We start from the raw sequence: 24,367 nt of genomic DNA on the forward strand, positions 1-24,367 counted from the left end.
TTGATCTAAATTAATAAACAAATGTTTTTCTTTTCTCTTGTACCATATGTTGATCCCAATTACATGAACAGAAAGTGGCAGATTGTCATGTTTCTTAGAAGATTACATACTCTTTTGCATAAGAGAGAGTACACAGGATGCAGTAATCTACAGGGTAAAAAAACCCACACGTGCTGTTTTCTCCCTCCTACTTTTTATAAAGATACACTTTAATTATTTTTCCCTGTAAGAGCCGCTGTTCTTGCCACCTTGGCAGACTTGGTGTGCTCTGGTTGTGCTTAACAAGAAGACACCCCAAGACAGTAAACAACTTTTTGAATTAGGCACGAAAGATGCAGCTAGTTGCAAAACCTCATCTAGGACTGTGTCTCTATGGAAAAGGATGAAAAAAGAAAAGATCCAGAAGCTAAAATAGCGGCGGTTACAAATGGTCTCAAAATGCCTTAAATAAGGAGAACCCATTCAGACAATAGTCAGATCTCTGAAACAAAGGGCTGAACTCATATATTATTCAAACCAAAAATAGATTGATAGACATCAAGATTAAGAAAGTTTATGCTAGAGAACAAAGATGTCTCATCTCCCTGTTTTTTTTTCTTTTTTCTTTTTTTTTCTCCCAAAGACCAAGTTGTTCTTGCTGAACTGACGAGCCTCACACAGGCTGGTACTGAAAGCAGCAGTCCTGTGACTTGATTGTTTTTATTAACTCTCTCAGAAAGTCATTCACCATTAAACGCGATTAGGTTCATTTGTTGTTTTATTTATGTTTGCACTCGCAAATGCGGTGCCAATGAAAACGCCTCGGACGTTGCTAACCCTGGCCCAGCAGTCACGTGTGTCGCCCTCTTTCTCTGCAGGGTAAGAAGAGTGACCTCTTCGGGTGGCTGTAACTGAAGATTGCTTCACGGGAGCAACTGAGGAAGGTAAATACCAGCGCAGTCTTGCACGCCTCCGGGATGGATCCGGTCCGGCAGGCATGGTCTAGATGCTGGGTTGCGTTATCGGTGGCAGGCCACATGGGCCAGTCACCGGCAGAGCGGCAGCGCCCGGGACTCGGATCCTCCTGGCTGTGGAGCAGCCTGATGGAGAGCCCAATCTGGCCGTTTCCGTGATTGCTCGCTTATCGCTGTGGCCACTCCGCCGCGTGCTTTTTGGTCTTTTTCTGAGGGTAGCAAAAAGGAAAAGAAGCAGCGCTGTGCAAAAATGATTTGTATTTAATGCAACGCGAAAGCCCCTTCCTTCCCAGTTAACTCCTTGCCTTTCCGCTGGCCCAAAGTTGCACGCAGGAAAGGGACATTAACATCACAAAAGTGGTGATTCATAAAATTAACTTGCAGAAGACAGGAGTAAGGCGGCTCGGTGTTTGGTGCTGAAGGGTGTCATCTGACTGAGGTTCATCTGGCTGCTTTATAATCACCTTCTTTCAGAAATTAATAGTCGGTTAAGCACCATAGCAACAAGCAACACTGATGTAACCGTTAAGCAGTGGCTGCCGTTCACTGTGATGTCAGTGCTCGTTAGTACTGTTCTCTTGACCTTGTTTGAATATAAAATGGTGATTTCATTTTAAACTTAGAATTTTACAGAATGACTAAATGCATCTGAGTGAATGAGAGCTATTTTTGTTTTTAATTTTATTAAAATGTACTTCAAGGGGAAAAAAATGTCCATGTTCTCTTCTGCTTTAAATTAAAATAGATCTAAGGACGGTGTGTTTTTTCAGTTCTTTGTTGCCAAAAATATCTATTTAGGGAGCATGAAATTCATGAAGTTCAAGTGAATATTGCAGTCCTTGGCCATGCCCATGGTCTATGTCAGCAGGATGATGTATGCCTCTCTTCAAGATTTGAATATTACTGCTTTTTATGGTGGAGCCATGAGGTTTTAGATGCAGTTCAGATACTGAGGCAGGGGCAGGTCCTGCTCTGGAAGGCTTGCCGTTTGAGAAGATGGTGGTTCCTTGCTTTGCAGTGGTGTTTCTCCTTTTGCTTTTGTGGAATAAGGAAAAAATTTAAGTCCCAGGTGCATCAGACTACCTCAAAATTTATGGGATACTTGTGGAGCTATGGCTCAATGTGGGGACATAAAGCTTTGTGACACATGGAAACTAGGAGTCTTGTTTGTGATGAGTGCAAAACACTGCCTTTAAACTAGCTTCAAGTTTGTGACCGGTGCCTGCAAAAGCAGACGTATTTTGTATTACTGCGGTCAGGGCACAGTGGGTGCTGGGCAAACCCTCCGGTGTGCATCGTTCAACAGCAGCCAGGCTGGGCGATTCGCAGACTGCATCCCTGGAAAGGAACGTTAGATCATTCGGTCCGACTGCCTGAATGTCATAGGTCATCAAGCCTCGTCCGGGCTCCCTAGACAGAGGTGGTAAATAGGGTTCAGGTAACCTCCATCTTCTGGAAAACGACCCGGTCTCAGTGGGAAGACACTGAGGAGCCGAGAAAACACCGCTGCCGTTTTTGAAATTTCCCATGGATCAGGTACTGTATAGGCATGCTGTACACAAGTTCGAGCATATGTTTCCAAACCGCACAACAAAATTCACAACTTAATGAAAAATAAAGTCGTTCCATGCGTGCTTTAATGTTAGGACTGTGAGAAAGTAGGGATCCCTCCTGCTTCCATTGCAGAGAGGAGTGCTGTTCTCTTTGGAAAGCTATTTGCTCCAGGATCAGCCCCTAATCTTGCAAAATATTTGATAAAATAAAAACATAATGAATGATACGTGGTCTAAGAAACTGGATGTCAAATTTCGACTTGTCGAGAATTGAAACGGCCAAGATAATAAACCACAAGAATAGGAGATGATAATGGGAATAGTGATAGAGTCCTAATTAGAGCAGTGCCACCGAAACAGGGAAGGTTAAGGGCTTGGTTGATTGAGTTTGAGCTCAATTGCTTGATAGCTTAATTTCAGGTGAAATCCCATCTTCTGAGTTAGTGGGTAAGCCACTCGGCGCAGTTACAGAGCAGGTCTCCGTGCTCCTCGAGGGGCGGCCGCACGGCCCCCCGCATCCCCGGACAGCGTGGGAGCCTGGCCTCGGGCATGCAAAGCGGGATCACAGCACAGCGCTGTTAAAATGGGTTTTTATGCTTCATGTTTTGCTTGTTGCTTTTTTCCGTGAGCTCCAAAGAACTCTTTAACAGCGACACAGATAACTGAACAGATACAGCAAGGGGCTCTGATGGTTAAACCTTCAGAATTAAGCTGTTTACGTTCTCCTTTATTTAGCGCTGTTAGGCGTAATGCCTAATTATATGCCAGTTTTGCTCAAAGTAAGAATTTGAATTGAAATGTTTGATTTGGGGAGAAGGGAGGGGAAATGTATTTTTACAGAAATTATGGACAATAGTATTAGTTTTCCAGGAGCAGTCATTTGTTTAAGTGCATTTTCAATAATCAAACACATTCAGTGAGCACTGTAAATCAGGGATAGCTTGCATGCTGAAAATTTGAAAAGTACAAAACATGCTACTAAAGTTATACATTATCGATAACAAAAGACACATGCAGACTTTTAAGACAGCAAAGATAGAATCCTTCAGAAAATCCTTACAGGGAAAAAAATCAGCACAAAAGAATTTAGCAAAGTTACACTTAGTTTAAAATTTCAAATCTTAATGCTTGTCAGAATTAAATGCTGATTAAATATTGATAATAAACCAGTAGCTGCCTGCTGCAACTCAGAACCAAGTAAAGATGGTCAACAGATGAATCTGTGGGTCCGAGCCTGGTCTGAGCTTTAACTTTTTTTATTCTATTTTCTCCTTCTCTTCTCCTTCTCTGAAAGTGAGGAGAAAGGTCAGAAGGATTTTTTTTCAAAGTGCAATATAAAAAATGTGTTGCACAATTTTTTTATGTAGAAAACAAAGTGGTTGTGGGACAAAAAAAATCATTTTTCTCCAACCGTCACAACACTTTGTTTTCTCAGGAAGAGTCATAGCTCTAAAACCATGTCAAATACGTCACTGTGCCGCTTCTTCGTTGGCCTCTGCACGCATCTCCTTCTCCTCATATCTCCGGGTTTCCCTACTCATGAATCCAGAGGTTATTAGAGTGATTTTTTCCCAACTGATTTTGGCACCTTGACTTTTCTTGCTTTTGACCCACTGGTCTTAAAGCATATTACAGAGCAAAAATGGCCTGAAATCCCAGAAGATGCAGTATATGGATGTTTCTGTATATGACTCTGATACAGCTAGTAACATTTTGCATCAGTGCTTGCATCGCACTGAGCAGCAGATAGGGATTCAGGACACCTCCGTTGTGTTTTGATGTCCGCTGCTTACCTTGTGGTGTGGTGTTAGTCATGTGGCTCGAGTGACTGGAGTGTCTGTCAGTCCACGTCTAAAACTGCATTTATTTACTTTCTGATTGTTGGGGGAAGTTGTAATATCCTACTTGTTAAGACCTTTCAAACAGAAGGGTGATGTGAGGTGCAAAGTCTTTCTCTGATCTTTAATAATAGAAATTACAATATTACCTGTATGTTTGGGGGTAAACTGAAAAAAAGATAATTATGGTCCTTTGGCAACACAAATTGTTTATAAAGTTCATACCTGCTTTAATGGGGAGTTTTAATCTGGAGATGGGTGAAGCCGTGACTTTTCTGAAGCAATTGGGTCAAGAAGATTTGGAAAATAGATTAAGACATTTTGGAATAATTTAAAAAGTATTTGAGCGAATCTCATTAACATGGACCACTAGCATGCTGTATTGAAGACTTCAAAGATCTGTCAGAGGAGTTCTATCTGCGCTATTGTCTGCCAGCATTAGCAATCTCAAGAGAACATGTTTCTTTTGTTTGCTTTTGGCCCATTTAGCTTTTCTTCTTCTTCTTCTTAATGTTCCTTAATGTATTATAAATCTTCAAGTGGGTTGGTAGAAAAATATGTTTCTCAGCTGTAAGACAGTCAGTAGCAGGTTTTGATCCTCTTATCTGACGCTTGTGGACCAAATCCTTCTGGTCTTCATGAAGCTGCTAAAGTGAGTAAGATTTGGTCAGTATTTTGCATAATCCTGCTGTGTTTCTTCCATTTATCTTAGGTAGATGCTTGATAGGATCTTCAGTAAAACGCAAGTGCTGATTTGTATTGCTTCAGGCGTTCAAAGTACCATCATCCCATTTGAAAGGCAGCCCGAGCTGGCTGGGGAAGGGTGCCGTAGTGGCTGTGTTCGGGCAGTTGGAGCCCGTTCTGGTTCTGCCACCAGTGGTCCATGAGCAGCCTCTCCTCTCTCACCAACCGTTGATGTGCCATGGGCTGTGTTCAACGGGTACGTCGCCTGTGTTAATCTTTTCCTGTTTGTGAACTATTCCGGGGTGGTAAACTGGCCTTCTCCGCCTGCGTGCTCCGTAACTGGAGGGTGATACGGAAAGTTTCTCGGTGGCATGCATATATTCCTCAAAGATAGGTACAGTGCATGGGCCTGCGTGGAGCTGCCAGAGGCAAACGGAAAACTGAGCAAAAAAGGCTTCTGTGGGGAAACGGAGTACAGATGCAGGGCGCTGGTAGGACGGTCTCTCTTTCGCCTTCGTAGCGTGTCCCCCAAACTTTGCCATAATTTTCCCTGTCTCTTTGGCAGGACCAGGCTGAGGCAGGCCAGCCTGGGTGTGCGAGGTTGGGTCTCCCTTCCCTTAACTGCCCATTTTTGGAAAGCGCATAGCAACGTAACATCAACGCCTCTGTCAAAGGGCCTTAACATTGGCCCATTTGTTCAGAAAAATTACTTAGAACCAACAAACTGAAAACAGGCTAAAAATGGTTCTCCACCAGGTACAACGGAAGGGTATGACCGTGTTGGCTTGGTCCTGTCCAACTTGGCCTAGCCACAGATGCCCCAAGGAGACAGGGTAGGAAGTGCTCATGGCGCACTGTGCAGTGCCGGTTGTGCAATTCCAGCCTGCTTCTGCAAGGCCGTGGATAACTGTGTCAGGACATGCTGTGTTTTACCATGGCTCGGGTGGGGAAGGAATTGCAGACGGCATGGGTAGGAGTGGCATTGCTCCTCGTTAGTCCGGAACCCAGGCCTGGGTTATGGATACCCTGGGCTCAGACTCTGTCTCTAATACAAAAACAAATGTGCTGGAAAGATCCAGTTGCAAGGTTTCCTTTTGAAGCAGGCAAACGATTTCACTGTGTGTTGAGAATTGTGCTAAAACTTGCCCTTGTGTCTGTCAAAAAGCACAATGCAATGGACGCAACTGTGACGGCCGTTTGCTCATGCAGTCGGCTAACGGGCGTTAATGCGCGGCACCGTTGTCTATTAATATCTCGTACCCCTGCCTGCTTCTCGTGGCAAGGACAAGAACCACTGGCAGATTTGCGGGCTTGGAACCTGCCTTTGGAAGATTCATACCGCAAAGATGGTGCTCATTTCTGCGTTTTACAATCTAGCAAAGTGAGAAAATGACACCAGAAATAGATTCTTATTGCATATTTCATATTTTATTCGATCATCTCTGAGGTCATTGCCTGTTGCCTTCTACCACACCAGAAGTATATCTTCCGGCATGCTTAAGTTATTGTCCTACAGCAGTAGCAACAATATTTTACAGTGGCAGTGTTACAAGACCAGTGATGTCAGTGGGCATTACAGGAGGCCACCCTTTCTCTTTGGTAGCTCGTACTAAAGCCAAGGCATTAAAAAAAAAAAGTTTTTGGCCCTGATTGCCTGCCCATATTTCTCATTGCAACATATGAAAGTGTTTTTCCCTTCTGCTAATGGCAGGAACTTCAGACGCCACCTCCAAGATGTTTAATTGCTAAGTGTTTCTCCTGGTGCAATCTGTGAATTTTAATTTGGGACTCTCCTACCTCTGCTGCCCATATACTTCCCAGTGTGTTTTGCGTAATAGTGCTTAATTGCAAAAGGGTCATTTCTGACTCTGAGCTCACTGTTTATTTTTTTAGTAGGGTAGCACAAACATTTGGACGTTTGTAACTACGACTCTGACGTCATTTCCACTGCAAACCATTAATATCAGTAGTTTATAACATGGCTTTTCGGAATACATTTTTGTTGAAATATGATGATCCCTTTTTATTTTGTTTTTAAAAAGTAAAATTATTTCCCCCCTATTTTTTTTTAAACAGAGATATATTAGCAGCCCATTGAGTAATATCTACTTTCTTCTGCTGTCATACCCTTTGCAGTATTTTTGATAGCAGAGTCCCTATGCTTATCCATATTATATTTGTAATACAAGTGTTTGATTTAATCCTCCGACACGTTAAGGGTTAGTGGATGCCAGTGATGGAAGGAAACGTCTGTGGAAGGGCACAGCATTTCCTGCCAACGGGGCACTTCCACCAATGCAATGCTGGTATAGGGAGAATGACATTAGTAATTGTTTGTGAAGATCTTAGAAATAGAAAGTGCTACTTTTAAAGCTAACAACGGCATAAATCAATAATATGGGCAATGAGACAATTTCCTTTTTTTGGGGGGAGGGGGATTTTTAACCCCCTTTTAACTTGTAAAGTTATTTCCAGCTGAAATGCCTTGCGGTTACTTTTACTCTTTGTGTTTGCTTTATGGCTGCCATTATTCTTCATTTAAATTTTATTCCAGTAATTGGACAAGATAATTTTCATTGGGAAAATTTTGTTTTAGAAACTTTACTGAACACAATTTGAACATTGCTAAAAAAGTTATTTGTGAGAAAACATCAGAAAAATGATTTTCTGAAGCATTGCAGATTCTTTTGCATTCTTTATTCCTCTTTGAGATCCAATGTCCAGCAAGAAATAGTTTGCTTTTTTGTTTGTTTTCTTTTGCTTTAAGCAGGGATAGATGATTGCTTTTGGTGCTACTTGCTAAGAACATTCAAAGCTTTCAGAGCTCCGTTTGGGAGAATGGTAAAATAAGCCCACAGGAGGTCTTGTAAAAGTTGTAAGAAATTGTAAGCATGTCTGCTGAGTCAATTATATGAGACAAATTTCCAGGGTAAGACTGCAAGGTTCCAAACTTGTTATTTGCTCCCCATTATCTTTAAAACAATTCTGATCTACCTTTGATTTCACAGCAGATAAATACATGTTTTGGAGAAAAAAAAAATACTAATTAGGCAAAATATTTTTAGAAACTGGAAGAATTATCTGGATTTATATTCATGTAGTTAAAAGGAGAATCTGGCCTATCTTTCCTCTTTTGAAAGTTGGATAACTGAAAAAATATAGTTTAAAGCTGCTGAATTTGACTATTTAAAATTTATCTTTAATAACATTGAGTACATGAGGTGATATTTTTAAGATCATTTGAATTTTAATTTTTAAGGTATTCTGTAAAAAAAAAACACGTGAATCTCTGAGAGCATTCACATTTTTTTGCAGAGTTTTTTAACCCTACCATGAGTTTCTGAGAATTGCTTAAAGGGTAGTGCAAATCCCACATGTGAATAGTGTAAATCCCACATGTGCTAGCTAATTCTCTAAAAGTTCTTGTAGTTAGTGTGTCATATGTTCATGATATGCAGGCCAGCTGGAGTATTACCGCTCCGTAAGGTGTCATGGTTAACTCAGCTTGAAGTACACTCAGAACAACCGTGTTTTTTTCTAGATACTTGATATGGTCACACAGTCCAGGAAAGTCCTTTTTCCCCTTTCTCCCAGCCCCTCCTTTCCCAGCACAGCTGCTGTGTTGGAAAGCTTGGAGAGGAGCTGTGATGCCTGTGCCCGCGCTTGTGTCCCAGTGCCGCTTACGCCGCAATGGACACGTGGTGTGCACTGACTGTGGTGTCCTGTGCACTGCGGTGTCACCAAATCTCTTACTGCTGCCCTATACACTTTGAGTTGTCTTTGGTTTAGGAGCAGGGGAAGTCCTACGGGTGCCATGGGATCACCTCTGTCACAGCCTATCTATCTATCTATCTATCTATCTACGATTTCTAGATCAAAGTGCTAGATGTATGTGCGTAGGTCTGTCCACCCTGGACCTCTGATGGACTGCCACAGGGGAGCAAACTTTCTGGGAAGTATGTTCAACTGTTATTCTTTTTTTTGTTTTGTTTTGTTGAGGCATTGACTTTTTGTAGAACATAAGGAAGAGTTGTTTATCCCATAAATTTACTCTACCCTTTCACAGTTCCTTTCTTTCATTTTCTGCTGTCTTTTTTCTCTGCTAGAGCTTGGAACAATGATATTCAGAAAGGTTGCGTTTGGATTTTTTTCTCCTGATGCATTGCATTTGTAGGTTCTCCAGAAGCTGCCTTGCCCACAGGTTTGGACCAGTTTGATCTCAGGTTAGAGGCTGTACTGGGACAACCTGCAGCGATGGCAATGGCTGTGTGGGACTTGGGGACTGACACTGCACTTTTCACCTGAGCGAGGCACCCGGAGAGTGCCTGCTCCTGCGATACCTGCCCTGTAATTTCCGTCCTGGCTCCCAAGAGTGCTTTCTGCTGGCTTCTGGTCTCGTCCCATGTGTTTTGGGACGTGCAGCCGTTCAGGCAACCTCCCTGAGCGACCATCTCYTGAGTCTCAGCGTCTCCATGGATTCTGCTATTTGCACTCTCTACTCCTGTGGCCTGTATTTATCTACGAGCTTTCCTCTGCTTGAGGTTTTTCTGTGCATCTTTTCTGTCCTTGCAGGACCTTCCTGCAGATCCTTGCTGCTGTCTGGAAGAAGGGTTCAAACCCACCTCCTTCTTTTTTTCCTTGTCTGTGCCCCCTTTGCGTGACCCGGTGAGCACTGAGGCTCTAGACAGCTTCTCCTTCATAAGGTCACGCACCCCTGTTCCTCTCTACCCTCTCCTGGCGTCTCCTCTGCTGTCTCAGCCTTTCCTCTTGGTGTGAACACTGCTGTTACCCTCCGTATTGTGGGATACTGGCTAATCCACAAGGGGAAGATCCAGGAGTGCTTCCACCCTACGTAGTCAGAGCAGTCAACAGTCTATGGTGAACCCACCATGTGCTCACCGGGGACCATCCCCAGGGCCAGCGTTTAGTTAGCCTAATACAGAGTTAATAAATGGGCCAAGAAGTCCTTCCCCCCAGAGGAGGGGAAAAATGGTCCAAACAAACTTCGTAGATGTTTGAGCAGATTTTTATATATTATTATACTTGCAAATGAGTGGATAGAGACTTTCCTGGATTTTCTCCTTTGGCATTGACATCCGTCTGGTCACTGCCCGTGAAGAGCGATCTGTGGCATCATCTGGATGAGACCTTAGTGCATCTCTGGGGGGAGAACTAGAGTTTATCATAGTTTTATATTGGGTTTCCCTCAGCATGTAACTGGATGCATTAATAGTGACATGATCGCTGTGTGACCTGGACTTTAATGGGTTTGAACTTGGAACTGTTTAGACATTAAGAAAAAGCCCTCGCTCCCCGCGTGTATTCAGCAACTGAGTTTTTTATGTAGAAGCCCGAGCTGTAAAGGCTCAGTGGTGGTGTATTTTCACCTTTCAGATTAAAAGGACCAAATAACTGCCAAAAAACGGGCTATTTCTCTCCTGATGCAGATGTGTGACTGCCGGAACATGCATGCATCAAAAAGACACCGTGCCTAAGAGCAGTTTAAACCTACCGTTTGTTTTGTTTTGCTAGAGGCAAACAAAACATCAACTCCCCCGCGACTGGGGAGAGGGGTTTTGCTGTGGATGCGTGCGTCTCTCCTGAGCGTGAGCTGGGAATTGGGATTTGGGGTCCGTTTCCCACCTCTGCGGCTGAGTCACTTTGTGGCATGGGTACTGCTTGTTCTGGACAAAGCTTGCTTGTTTTTTCTTGACTTTAGTACGTTGCCAGCTGAGGATGATGTACCATCCAGAATATAGTCTCTCTCATACGTCAAACCTCAACTGTGGCAACAGCCCCATCATTTGGTATTCCTGTCTGCAGTGAGAGCCAGATTTGCCCCTCTCCTCCTTGGAGAGACATTGTGGGTTAACTTATTTGTTTGTTGTGTGTTTGAGCAGCTCAGAAAGGTGCAAATTTTTTATTTTTACTTTATTTTAAATCCTGCAAGGCCTATTTTCTCTACAGTTTTGGAAAGTATGTCCCATTCTTCTCTTGCTTGGCCATGTCCCTAGCAAGGCTTCTTTACCAAGTTTCCGCTTGAAAGGAATTCCATTTACAAAGTTATCAGCTGCCTAAAAACAGATGGGCATAAGGGAAGGACTAATACCAGTTTTGCTATAGTGTTATGTGCAGAGCTCTCCCGTAATGATATAGAAGTTAGTCACCTGCCATCGGAGTCATTTCCGTGGAATGATGATAGAGAGACCCGGAGTAAAAATGTCTCTGTGGAGGGCTATTGGCAGATTTACTGACCACCCGTTCAGACTAGATTGCCCTTTCTTTTTGGTCTGAAGAATTATTATGCACTGAGTTTGCTTATTAAATTGTTAGATTAGCACCGAGCAGGTTGTGATGTTGTAACATGTCCGTGTTATGTCAGGAAAGGAGTAACCCTGCCTTACCCCACTCTCTCCTTCCAAAATCCAGGGCAGACCTGTGCTTGGGGGTATCCAGCTCCTGCTCTTTCACACAGTAATAAAGGCATTATGTTTCATATATAATGCTTTTACTGGGGATGTAAATTGTTGGTCTACAGACCACTGCTTTGGTTCAGATTTTTCTTTAAAACATTAATGAGCATTTTAGTTTGGGGGGGAAAAAATTTACAAGTAATGATGACATTGTATAAAAATGTAATGGCTAATGCGTATGTTCTGTTGGTTTGCCTTGTCTTACAGGAACATCATTTTTGCACATCAGTATTAACAATGCAAACACCCTGAAATGCTAATAGCACTAGTAAGCTTTTAATTCCATKGAATTTATTGCTTGCTGTATTTCCATGAATTTATAACGCTTTGATTCTTAAGAGCCCCATTTAATCAGTTTTGCCTGGCACAGAACATAATAAACAACTTGCTGGTGCTAAAGTGCCACATGGGGGAGGCTGCTAACAAGAAAGTTAAATGCTTCTGCCACTAGCAGTTTCTTCGCTGTATTTTTCATGAGCTGTTACTACCAGTAATGTACTTTGCTAGCTTTAGAGCAGTGGTTAAACACAGTGACAAACCAAACAGCACTCCAGCGCTGTAAACACCCAAAGCAATACCGTTTCTGTTCAGAGCTACAGTTTAAGCCAGCTTTGAGGCTCAGTATCATTTTATAGTGATCAGTATATATAGATATTTTTTTCAAAAGGTCGCGTTTTTCTTGATATCTCAGTATAGGACTTTCAGGAATAAGTGGTGAATGGTATTCATCAAGAAAAACAGGGTGTGGAGAGAGAGAGAGAAAAAAAAAAAGAGATTGAAACCTCTTAAAAAACAGTTCTTGTTTGTTTATGCTGCTTGACCATAAAAGTACAAAAGACCGTCTTAGTAGAAAAATACCAGATTATCAAGTGCTTTAAAGCAGAAAATGTCATTTGAATCTCAAAACTGCACCAACTTTATATAATCACCCTTTTAATTATCCCCAGTGGCCCATGAAATTTGTAAAATAGAGCATTGAGAGTTTGATTTACTTACATGTTGCACTTTAGTGTTATGCTCTTAATGAATATTGTTTAGTACTAATGTCAAGCGGAGATTTCTGAGTGTTGCAGGGAGGTGCAGGCTACAAAGCTGGGTATTTAGGTGGGACTTGCGGAAAGTCCGTCTTAAGTGAAGAGTGCGTAAAGCGATAGGCTGTAATTTTGGTTGCCTCAGTGGAAGCTATATTGATTTTCTCCTTTGCATGTAGAAGTAGTTTGCTCTGTTTTCTTTATTTAATCATGCCAGGGAAATGACCGTTTTGAGGGCATTTATTTGTTTCTGGAGAGCTGCCCCACGTGCCCCGTTTCTCTGTCAGCTTCTCCCTGGTTCTGGGGACGGTTGTGCGAGTCCTCCGGGGGACCGGAACATGGGAGCCAGCCCTCTAATTACGGCCCGCGTGGTCTCCGGAGGGGGCTGCGTTAGCCCCCGGTGACGGCAGCAGGTGCGGGGCATCGGGACGGCTGCATGTCCGGAGGGGGCCCGTTTGCCCTGGGCCCCGCGGGGGACAGCGGAGGAGGAAAGGAGTTAAAAAAACACCGTTTGGAGCCCACGCAGCAGCTGGGGGGCCCGTTTTAAGTCCTGGACTTGGGCTTTAGGTGTTGACTTTGCCTAAGAAGAAGGCAAGAAGAGAGCAAAATCAGTCATAGAAAATCCAAATGAGCGTCACTTTTTGCATGGGTGGGCGCCCGTGAGCAGGCTGAACTGCTTGTCTTCTGGCTCCCGTGCCACGTTTTCCTCTCACCTTTTGAATTTAGCCAATGCCCTGTCAGGTAAGAACAACCTCCAAGGGCTGGTCTGGTGGGCTGGTCTGGTGGGCTGGACCAGGGGGACGAGGGCCCTAGCATCTCTGGTAGGGGACGGGACTAGAGGCTCCAGGGAAAAGGGAAAAAGCTTGAGGTCTCATTTTTCTTCCAAAACTTTTCTTCAGGTTTTTCTGTATTCACTGCCATAACGTTTTAGCATTCCTCTTATCCAGGCATGTGTTGCTTTTGTTATCCTGCTGAACCCCCGGTACCTTAGTGTGGCTCCACGTTCCACAGGCAATTTGTGTAGTGTTGAGTTAAAATTTTTTAAATTGTTTTTTCCAGTTTGTGACTATTCCTATACATTTATATAAGCTGTATAGACATGCTGCGGTTGAGGGAGAGAAACAATAGAAAATCTGTCATTTCCCAACTTTCACATAATAAAGAGAAAATTTGGGTTCAAATCCTGGCTCAAATTCATGGCAAAATTCTATTAACTCCCAGAAGGCCAAGATTTTATAATATGATGCCTTTTAATCTTTTTTTAAAAAAAGAAATGTTTGGGGTACATCTGAAATTTAGAAAGGCAACGTTACTTCAGTTGTTTACGGAAACACGTTTCAGGAAACTGATTTCTGGAATTCTGAAATTTGAATTTATTTATATTTGAAAATATCTTGTTTAAAGAAAGCTCAAGGGAGCAACTCATGAAGAGGCTAATTAAGCATTTTTGTACCATGTCTAGCACAATGGGGCTCCTTTTTTGTTTGTCCCGAGGCCCTGCAATAATAAACAAAATTACTAGTAATAATTGGGAGGCTTGATTTAAGTTGCGCTGACTGCAGAGTGTAGGCAGTGTCAGCTTTCAGTAAGTGCATCAAGGCTGACCTTGAACTTGAGTCTGCTGATAAGGGCAGTGCAATAGCCAAGCCATATCTGAGAGTACGTTGTCGTGTGCAGCGCTGCCGATGGTCTTTGCCAGTTTTTTTCGCCCCGTTTCTCATGCTCTTTCTGCAGCCAGAGCCTGGACGAACCAGTCCTGATGCACACGATAATTTCATTTAGCAGAACTGCTGCAGATAGTCCAGGTGCTCCTGCTTTGCAGAGCCAGGAGAGACGTGCCGAATTCGGTAGGGGAACATAAGAAGATAAATTTGTTGTAACAGAAGTGGTTATTTTGGCTCCGTTTTATTTTATGTGTTATGTTTTCTGTCTCCTCTACCACCATGCATGGGTGCGTCACTCCCTTCCGCTTATACAGCTTTTTACATGTGTGTGGTATCGTATCACACTCTGGGCTTAATACACCAAGTGAAGGTAGAAGTCAATGAATTTGTCTGTTTTTTGCTATTGAAAGGGTTGGAAGTTTGCCCGAGCACCAAATTGCGTGGCATGAGATTACAAAACGTTTAGTTTCCAAATCTGATTTTTCCCTTGTGAATTTTTCTCGCTAGCTCAAAGACAAGATTCATCTTGAACAGCCCTTCCTGAGGTGGTGCTAATAACCACACTGGAAAATGTCCTGTGGCTTGGAATAACAGCTGCTTGGAAAGAGGACTCTTATTCCATAACAAGTGTCCTCCTGGGTGAAGTTTTTCAGGAGCAGTTAATGTGCTTTCAGTGCTCGCCGTGTCTTACTTCATAGCAATGAAAACCTTTGGTAGCCGCGGGGACCGCGTGGTCACCGGCTGTGACACTGCTTCACCAGAACAAACCATTGCATGTTGCCATTACAAATCTGCTTGTCGGAGATCGTCTCCGTATGTCGTTCTGTGTCTAAACATCAACATTTGGGCAAGAGTTTGCGGTCCTTTTGGAGCCATCAAACTTGTGATGGTTCTAAAAAACAATCAAAGGAAAGTAGGSAGGCCTAACCCTAATATATTAACTCTATATTGTCCTTCTGCAGCAGTCTGACATCGTGGATGTGGACCTAAACATGACCTCTCACCTCAGAAGTCACTGAGAATAAGTGAAATTTCCAAAAAGATGGTTTTCCTCCTGTCTGGAGTTGGAAGCACGAAGTGTAAGGTTAATAAGGAGAGGACTCCATGGACCTAGTGGTTAGACTAACATGGAGCCACCCAGCTGAGGAGGGATGAGGGAGCCGAGCCAAAACCAATCAGATCAGTGTAGGCATTCTTGTTTTCAAAGTTGGTAGGAAATGGTTTTCTTAGAAAAATTGGAATTRATGTTCCTTTTTTACTGTAGGAGCCAGTTTTCTGATCTCCTGTAAAGATGATGAACTTGCACTGGCCTTGAATTTCTGGTCTCCATTTCACTATTTTGCATGAACTGTAGTGTTTTGCATTTGTTGGCAAATTATATACTTCTGCAGTACAGCACGCCATTTGCTTTTAAGAAAAGAAAGGAAGAAAGAAAGAAAGAAGCTGTGTTTCCTTTTAAAGCTCTTTGGATCCCTTTGCATATGCTTTTGCATATTCTTGGCCAACCTTGCTTTGTTTTATATGTTTGTGGCATTTCTCTTACACTTTGTGAAATCATTAGCATTAATGGGGATTTGCAAGTGTAACAAGAGGAGAATATACCCCAGAGTGTATTACTTAATTTCCCTTTTGAATTGGAACGAAGGTGTCCAATTGGCCATATGCTGTGATTTGCCATCGTCACAAGTAGGTTTTGACTCCTTATAGAGTAGGTTAATCTCTCCTATTGAGCCCATGATTAATCACACTTGATTGTATATGGCATAGATAGATAGATACCACCTTTAAAAGTGCCAGTAAGTTTCTGAGACGTCTTTTCCAAGCCAGAAGCAATAGATGCACAATATAAATGCACAAGAACCGTTTGCCCCTGCAAAAATTGTGCGCTCACATGATTAGTGAGGCGTGGTATTAAATTATTCGAGCTCCGTGCATAAATATATACGGAGAGAAGCCCCGTAACTGGGGATTTTGAAAGCACTTTTCCTCTTCATGGGCCAACTACTCTGATGCAGATGAGGCTAACGTTATTTCAGTGGAGCTCTGCCCAGTCGTGGCAGCTGAAGACCTCGTCCTGCTCGCGGTGCATGTCGCACGGTCCCACACCCAGAGAAATGCTCCTCATGTTTTATGGGTGGACTTTGCAGCTCGATTGGAAATAGGACCGCAGTAAACAGCAACTGTGTCTCAGAAATATCCCCAGCGCCACAAACCGTCACCGTTTCAGCTTCTTTCCGAGGCCCCTTCTTGGGGGCTGATACTGCAGCTATATTAAAAGCACTGTAATACAAGCTGTGGTGTTGACCCTGGGCAATACTGTGGTACAGCTAACAAATACTTGCAAAACCTTGGTTGTATGTATGCGTGCTTGTGTTTAAGATGCAAACATATATTTGAGTCTGCCTGGCTCCCTGCAGCGTAAAGCTGCGGAGATATTTCTAAGGTCTTGGAAGAGATGGTTTGTGGTCGGATATTTGTTTTTTACTGTGTTTTTCTCACTCTGGTGTTTATTAACATCTTCCCTGATGTCCGGTTACAAGGGATGGACACATAAAAGTTTACATGAAAACACATTTCTCTTTGAGTGTCCTGTCCCTGTGATTGCATCTGCGGCTTTTAAACTGAAACCAATTCCATCCTGTTCCACCTTTTAGCGCTCAAACCTGGTAGGGAGAGAGGAGCGATATTTCSCTTGCATCTAAAATCCGCCTTGTCCTGTTCGTTTTTAACTTCTGTTGGCTCGCTGATCTGGAATCGCAGGTGTGCCTGGCGAGCAGAGCTCCGTTAGGAGCCCGCGGCAATGACGAGGACCTTGGCTGCCCCTCGGGGGAGCAACCACGCTTGGAGGAGACACAGCTCGGATCCGGCTTTTTATTCCTGCTTCTTCCCTCTGAACACACAGGCACAAAAGAAAGTTTCCCGGCTGGCCACTGGCAGCTTAAAACACTCAAACAGGAGTTTAGAGTCAGGGCCAATGATTTTCTTTTTTTTTCTTTTTTTTTTCCCCCCTGCTTCTCTTTGACTTAGCCAAGACCCGTAACAAGGCGCTCGGGACACGGTTCGGTGCATTCGGGGACACGCTGGACACGAAGGGTTTGCCTCTTTGCTTAAACAGCTGCCGGCCCCGGAGGCAGCCAGCGCTGCTTTGGGCCGTTTCTCTGCCCCTCAGCGAGGCGCAGGAAGAGGGCAAATGGGAATACGGCAGGCGTCCGCCGAGCCTGGCTCAAGCACACGGCGGCACTGCGCCCGCGTCCTGCTGTTTTTCCTCCGGGTCCGGTGAGCCTGGAGTCGTACCTGCGAGCCGGTGGCATGGCAAGGGCTTGAGGGCGGCCAGGAATTTGTCCAYGTCCTTTAGCGTCCAACTTATTTTAAACGGAGCGCTAACAAGGTTAGTTTAATAATCATTTCGAAGCAGCTTTGAAAGAGAAGTTCTGTCTTAATGGCTTTACAGGTTTGCTCTATAGCCATCCATTGACTCCTCTAGTTCTTTTCACTTTAATCCTGTTCACTGCCACAGTCGGAGTACATATAGCAGACCTTGATGTCCTTAACCTAGGCGTTTAAAACTGGTGAGCAGTTTCGGAGTGCCTAACTTACAGACGCTGCTAAGTGGCCTGGCTTGGAGAAGGCTCAGCCCTGAAAAATCAGGCCTTTTCCGCTCTGCAAATCAAAAGCTGAGATTCCAGGATCCGTAGTCAGACTTTGCCCTAGGTCCTTGTTCTTCGTAGCGGATTCTGCTGGCTGTTTTTGGTTTGGTTTGGTTTGGTTTTCCTTGGTTTGGTTTGCGAAGGTTTGGGAGGGAATTTCGCAGTCTGCCTTTCTAGGGGTTTTTGTCCTGCCTCTGTGAAGTGAAAGACCAATCTACCAAACATTGCAGTAAAAGCAGGACCTGCCCAGAGCCGTTGTCTGGTTTCTTTCACTGGTGGAGCTTTTCCTCCTGCAATACAAACAATATGTTTGCAACTTCRGATATCTTGGACTGAATACTGGATGTTTTCCAAATATGGTTTGATATCACGTCCACTGGTTAGTCAAAAAACATTAAAAACCAGATTGACTGTAACGATGTGTAAACTGAGCTAAAGGACTGTTTCTTGTCTCTTTTCCTAATGCGGCGCTGTAAGGCTTGCACGCCGCTGCGCTGGAGCTCCTGCAGGGCTTTGGGTAGTTTGGGAGGAAAACRTGGAAGTTGCATGTCACCAAAGAGGAGACCACCTGAGAAAAAAATACTGCCAGTGCAGCCAACAGCCGGACTCAACCTTTGGTACATAGTTGTAACATGCAACATTTCAGGAACGTTAATAATTATTTCTGGTACCCTAAGCAGGGAGAGTGTACTGTTGCATTAACTGTTGTAAAAACAAATCAAAAGACAGACCTTTTCCCTTTCCCAGTTCAAAAGGAAATATGTTTTCTGCTTAATTTCCACTTAAAATGATTTTAATAATCACAATTGTAGTTGGCCTTTTTCCTCCTTTCCTAGGATCTTCTAAGAGCATTAAAATAATTGTACCTGGGAAGGGAAGAGGCCAGGAATAGGTGAGAAGTGTCTATTTATAACTGCCCTCCTCCGAGCTTCCAGTTTGCTTCTGCTGTGAGCCTGCTTCCCATGAACAGGAGCTCCTGCAGGTGAAGGGACCTCTCAGAGATGTTCCAGGTTGGTGGGTGTTTGCCCATGTGTGAATATGGGTGCATGCTTCTGCACATTTCCATCAAAACCGTCACGTTGTCTTCTGTGATTATTTCATGCTACTTCTCTCCAGCAATTTCTTTCTGGAGAGCTGCTATTGCAGACAGTTGATGTTTCTGAACAACAGCTCTTGGTGTGATTCATCGGGAGCTGCGGTGACGTGATGGGTTCTCAGCATCCACTTGGGGCTGGGCTTGCTGCTCCTCTCCCACCCGTGGCTGTTCCTGTGTGCGTTGCGTGGTCAGGTCGCTGCAGAAAGCTTGTAGCACACCGGACCAGGAGGTCTCGCAGCGTTAGTGTTTATGGACGTGGCAGGCCTTCTCTGCAGCCCCCTGAGGTGGGGAGTCCGATGGGCTCGGGAAGGGGCGAGCCGACAGCTGCCCCGTGGCGGAGAGGTGCGGGAAGAGGGTATGACTTTGCAGGAGCATAGGGCTACGTCCAGCTGCAAAAATGAGGCTATAAAAATGATTAATACATCTCTTCTGTCATCCATAGAGCTGACAGTCTTTTGTATAACTTATGAATTAAAGGTCTGGGAGGCATATATGTATTTTTTCCTTTAACAGTGAAACTGAGGCAGATAAGCCGTTGAATAATTTCTTCGGTCATCCAGTAACATTGGAGGAAGCGTTGGGTGTAGATCGCTGGAAATGTCTCTTTTAACAGAAATGGCAGAATTTGCTATTAGCATTAGTGAGATCAGGGTAGCACCCCATGCTATGCCTTAACTGTGAGACTTTAACCTCAAACTCCATACAAAACAAGACAGGGCCTTAACTTCAGAGGTCTCGTCGGAAAGATCCTGACAAAGTAAACAGCATGACACTTAATTTATCTACCCCAGAAACATGAAGGGCTCAGTCGACCTGATGGGATCTGTGGTTCCAGGGAGTCTAGGTATTTAAAACCTGATGCTCAGCCTGCTAAGCCGTCCCCTGCAGCTTTCCTTAGTGCATAAGATATGAAAAAAATCTCCTGTCCTGCAAAACAGATATTAAATTGGATACTCTTTCACCCTGCCATGATAAGAAATGCGGCAGAGAGATGCAGGAAAATGGAATGCTGCTTAGAAAGAAAATATATTTGAATCTAACATAAAAATTGGTGAGATAGGAGGATTTTCAGTGCTAGTAGCAATACCGTCCCCAATGAGTTACTGAAAATTCAACTCTCCCTGTAGTTTTTGCACTGGATTGTGAATAAAAATGGTTGTGATTGATGAAGCRTTTGGTGTCTCACTGTAAGTTGGTCAAGAGGGACTTTTAAATCACCCAAATGAAATATTGCATTATCATGAACAGTAATATGTAACTGTTAAGTATGCCGTTGCTTATCATAAGCTCAAGCTCCTTCAGAGCTCTACCCAGTGAAAAATCTTTGCACATCCTAGAGGACAGCCTTGGTGACACTCGCAGGTCCTAATTGGGAACGCCGGCAGGGGTTGTGCCCCCGCTTCCCGGTGGGAACGTGTGGATTTTGGAAACCATGTTCTGTTGCACTCAAGGAGATCCCCGAATCCTTGCAGGGAGYGGGAAATTCAGCTGGGAGAGAGGGATTTTCTTTCTTTTGCCTTTTTTTTTTTTTGAAGAGGCTGGAAGGAGGAAAAGGCAATATGCCTTTGTTTCCTGAAGGGCATGGACCCATTAGTCAGATGTGGAAAGCCTTAGCTATAAATTACTCCCTCCTGTACAGGGGTTGTTACATAGTTTTATTGCATATTGGGTTTTTTTTTTCTATAAAGCTTTTTACCAATGCCATGCATAAGATCGAATATGAGAAAACAGAGTTGATGTTTCATGGGAAACCAGCAACATAGCATTAAAAAATCTTAATTTCTAGATTCTTTACTGAAACCTAGAAAGAGGTTAGTGCTGTTTCTAGAAAAAAAAAAAGACTTCCAGAGTAAAGTGCTCAACATTTCCTGTTGAAAAAACCCTGCTGTACCCAAAATGACTAAATACCAACCCAACTGGGCTGAAGTTTTCTGCAGCCAGAACCGTCTGYGAAGACCTTGCAGCTGTTTCTCAGAACAGGGTTAGAGAAATGGATGCTGCCCTGGCTGGGCAAGATCGCATTTAAAACCCGTTGGCTAAGAAGCTTTGGGATGCTCCACGTTTTGGGGCTGAGAKGTGGAAGCCGGTGGGGAGCTCCCCCTGAAGTAGGGATGTTGCTTTGGCCGTACCTGCACCGCTTTATCTCGGGTTGGCCAAGCTGCAGGTCTCCAAAAGCGCTCCTGCTGCCACGCTGGACTGGAGCCGCGCCGTTCCTCCGTGATGCACAAAATCTGCGATCCCCCACCCCGAAATAGGTGACCTGCTCAGGCAGTTGTGGTTCGTGTCTCTCCTGGTCCTAGTCTGCTCGTTTTCCTGCTCCCTGAACCGGCTTTTGTCTCCTCTCTATTCAAATCTGGTGGCTTTCTCTTCCTCTTCCACGCTGCCTGGGCACYGGCGCGGGTAGGTGGGGAACGGTGATACACCCGTCCCTCGCACAGACGTCTCTCGCCGGCGTGTTTTCAAGTCTGTGTGCCCAAAGCGTGGGAGCTCGGCGACCTCTCAAAGGAGCGCTCATCAGGGTCGCTCACCGGGAGCAGGCCAGCGTCTTCCCGATCTCGGTTCGCAGGAGCAAAACAGGCAGTTCGGGCTTAGACTTTTTAACAAGAAGTTGGCCCGTGGCAAAACGCCCAGCAAGGAGAAGTTCAGTGCAAATGGTTAAAATCTGGCAATTTTACTAGCAGCTGAGAACAAGGTCGTCAAGACGGGAGGTGCAAGTCGACGGCATTACTAGTCACGCCGACAGGACGCTTGCGTACCCGCGCGCACGCGTGCAGGGAGGGGAGGCAGTGCTACCAGTAGGCACGTGCAATATTTAAAAAACCCTAATATTTTAAGCAGTGTAAACTTAGAGGAAAACCTGTACGTGTCGGAGGCCTGGACCCTGCTGGCGTTACCCGCTTGGAAGTGCCGGGGTCGCCTCCCCAGCCCGTGTGTTCCCGTGCGGCCCCGCTGCCGTCCCCRCGCGTCGGCAGGAATCCCGGCTCTTCCACCCAACCTGCACCGTTCATTAAACTTCCATCTGACTAGGAAAGCTGCGCGTTTTCTTGACAGAGCAGATTCTGTGGCTACTAATTTATTACTGCAATTTAAGAAACAGACGTCTGTCTGACATGTGCCATGCGGTTCAATAGGTCACCAGTGACATCATACTTAAAATCGTTATCTTTGCAAACTGTGCATTTTGGGTAAAAGCTTTTATTTATAGTCAGTCATTAAAATTGAGACCTGATATTTACTTTTCCTCTGATTAGGTTAAAGAGTGAATATGAACAAAAAGTACCCTTCGCTTGCCGCCAAGCAGTTTACAAACTGTGCTATTCACAGGCAACCTTTTTAAAGGTATTATGTTAAACCATTATGGGCTGCAATGGTGTGTTTTATTTAATGCRTTTGTTTTTTCAGTGCCGAGGCTGGATTCAAAGCTGATCCGTGTCACGGGGGGTGCATTTTATTTCTTCGTGGTCGCTTGTAGGCTGTTGTCCTCCTGGCGGGCGAAGCGGAGCTCGTGGTGCGCGTTGGCCGTGCCGGGTTCGGGGAGAGCCACGGGGTTCGCCCGCGGGAGCACCCGGCTGGTCCAGGCCCTCGGCCGCACGCGAGAACTTCACGGGGCCAAATTCTGCATCCTCCTCTTGCCCAGGCCCGTACGCGCGGCGTCTTTTAAGCCAAGTCAGCGGGATTACTGATGCAACGAGGAACGTGAGCTGCGGTAAACCACGTATGAGGGCCCCACGCAAACCCTTCAGAACTGAGCAGCTGTAGAATAACTGTAATGAAAATGAATTTTGACCAAAAATTATAAATTACAAGTTGGCTATACTGCACAGTATACTTTCTTAATATTAGATAGTTGTTTTTTTTTTTTGTCCAGATCCTACTGCTAAGATCACTGGCCCATTTCAATTTTTATTGAAACAAATAAACCCAATAAAAACACTTACGCTGAGAGCTGAAGCTCCACAATAAAAAAAATAAAAATTACTGAGTATTGAATTTATTGATTTATTTATTTACTCCAACTGGAAAATTGAGTATTGTGTTAATGTATTTTATAAGAATCACAGTGCTCGATGAAATGGCTAATTTATTTTAGCGTATACATAAATAGCTAGCAATTTTCAGTGAGACAGGCTAATGAAAATGATGCTATGAAGTTGTCTATACTATGAGGAGTGATGGAGTCAAGTTATTATTGGTTGAGTGCTAAGACGTAGTGAACTGGCCATCATGTCTTTGAACTTTTGAACTGCTACTTGGTTGTGTGATTTATTGATTTGGATATCAGTGTGTTAAGTTAACTTTTTATTTTTGTTGGGGGGGTTGCACATGCAGCACAGATAAGGAACATGCTGCACAATTTTATAGATGTTTAGGTTAGACGAGATGGTTGAAGAATTTAGTGTTTGAAGAGCCCGAGCTTAAGGTTTCATCTAGGAAGATGAAGAGACGCTGGTAGGTGCCATCGGATGTCAACGCTGATGTTCTGATTGCTCCCGATGAGCTGAGTACTAGCGGGTTTGGCAGCGCACGCGTGCATCCTATTTGTAGGAGAAACGTCGCCTTTGTTCTAAATTGAGCGTATGATCTCATACCACCTCTGTTTGCCTACCTACCTGAAAGCTCTCCTCGCGGCGGGTCTTATCACCCGGTGCCTGGTACCGGCAGAGCATCTCTTTTGTCACCCTGTCCCGGGGAGCGCTCCGTGCCACCGGCCGCGTGCCCTCCTGCACGAGGACGTGGAAACTCGGCTCGTGTCCTAGCTGTAACTCCCTCCCGCGCTGGCCGTCACTGCGGAGCCGTAACGCGCCGTGTTGGCCGCCGTTGTCTTGTCCCTTTGTGCTACACTTGTTCTTGGTAATTTGTTTAGGGCTCGGAACAGAGGTATCAAACTAACGTGACTTCAGTTGAAGCGTTTTCCTGCTGCAGGACTTCCCTCTCGACTGCGCTCGCATGGGAACCTTTGCATGGCAACTGCTCTGAGCTCTGTTTCTGATTAAACACAATAACTTGACACCTGCATTTTACAATTTGCTTAAAGTGCTTTATCCTGTAAAACTAGCCATTTCAAAGCTTCAAAGCCAGCAAACTCGCAGGGGTTTGCACGACTTAGCTCATCCCTCCAGTTAGCTACTCCGACTGTGCGAATCGCGACTGGACTTGCCTAATCTACTTGTTCCCTGCTTTAAAAATCGCAGTCTTAAAGCCTATTTTCCCCATCCCAGCACACTCCATAATTCTGCTGTAGCTCTCAGAAGTGCATGCAAGTATTTTATTTTTATTTCCTAATGATTAAACTGACATGTCTTTATTTGGATGTTAAAGGCGCTCCCCCTCCTTCTCCCCACTGTGCCCGAAAACCTTTTCGGCAGCCTCGCAGCGAGAAATTTGGAAGCTGCTAACACTTGCTTCCCCCCCCCCCATCCCTCTGCTT

The 24,367-nt window shown here is 44.4% G+C and overlaps 1 protein-coding gene across 15 annotated transcripts in view; it reads left to right on the plus strand.

Annotated features, from left to right (window-relative positions):
- Positions 1-24,367, plus strand: part of FOXP1 (forkhead box P1) — a 381,192-nt gene that overhangs the window by 162,264 nt on the left and 194,561 nt on the right. For all 15 annotated transcript variants that reach the window (XM_026074865.1, XM_026074881.1, XM_026074883.1 and 12 more), the window contains one exon: positions 858-923. The gene's annotated coding sequence lies outside the window, so the exon portion shown is untranslated. The remainder of the gene's footprint in view (positions 1-857; positions 924-24,367) is intronic.

The sequence above is a fragment of the Apteryx rowi genome, unplaced genomic scaffold, assembly GCF_003343035.1.
Source record: "Apteryx rowi isolate R43461 unplaced genomic scaffold, aptRow1 scaffold_4, whole genome shotgun sequence".
Lineage (NCBI taxonomy): Eukaryota > Metazoa > Chordata > Aves > Apterygiformes > Apterygidae > Apteryx > Apteryx rowi.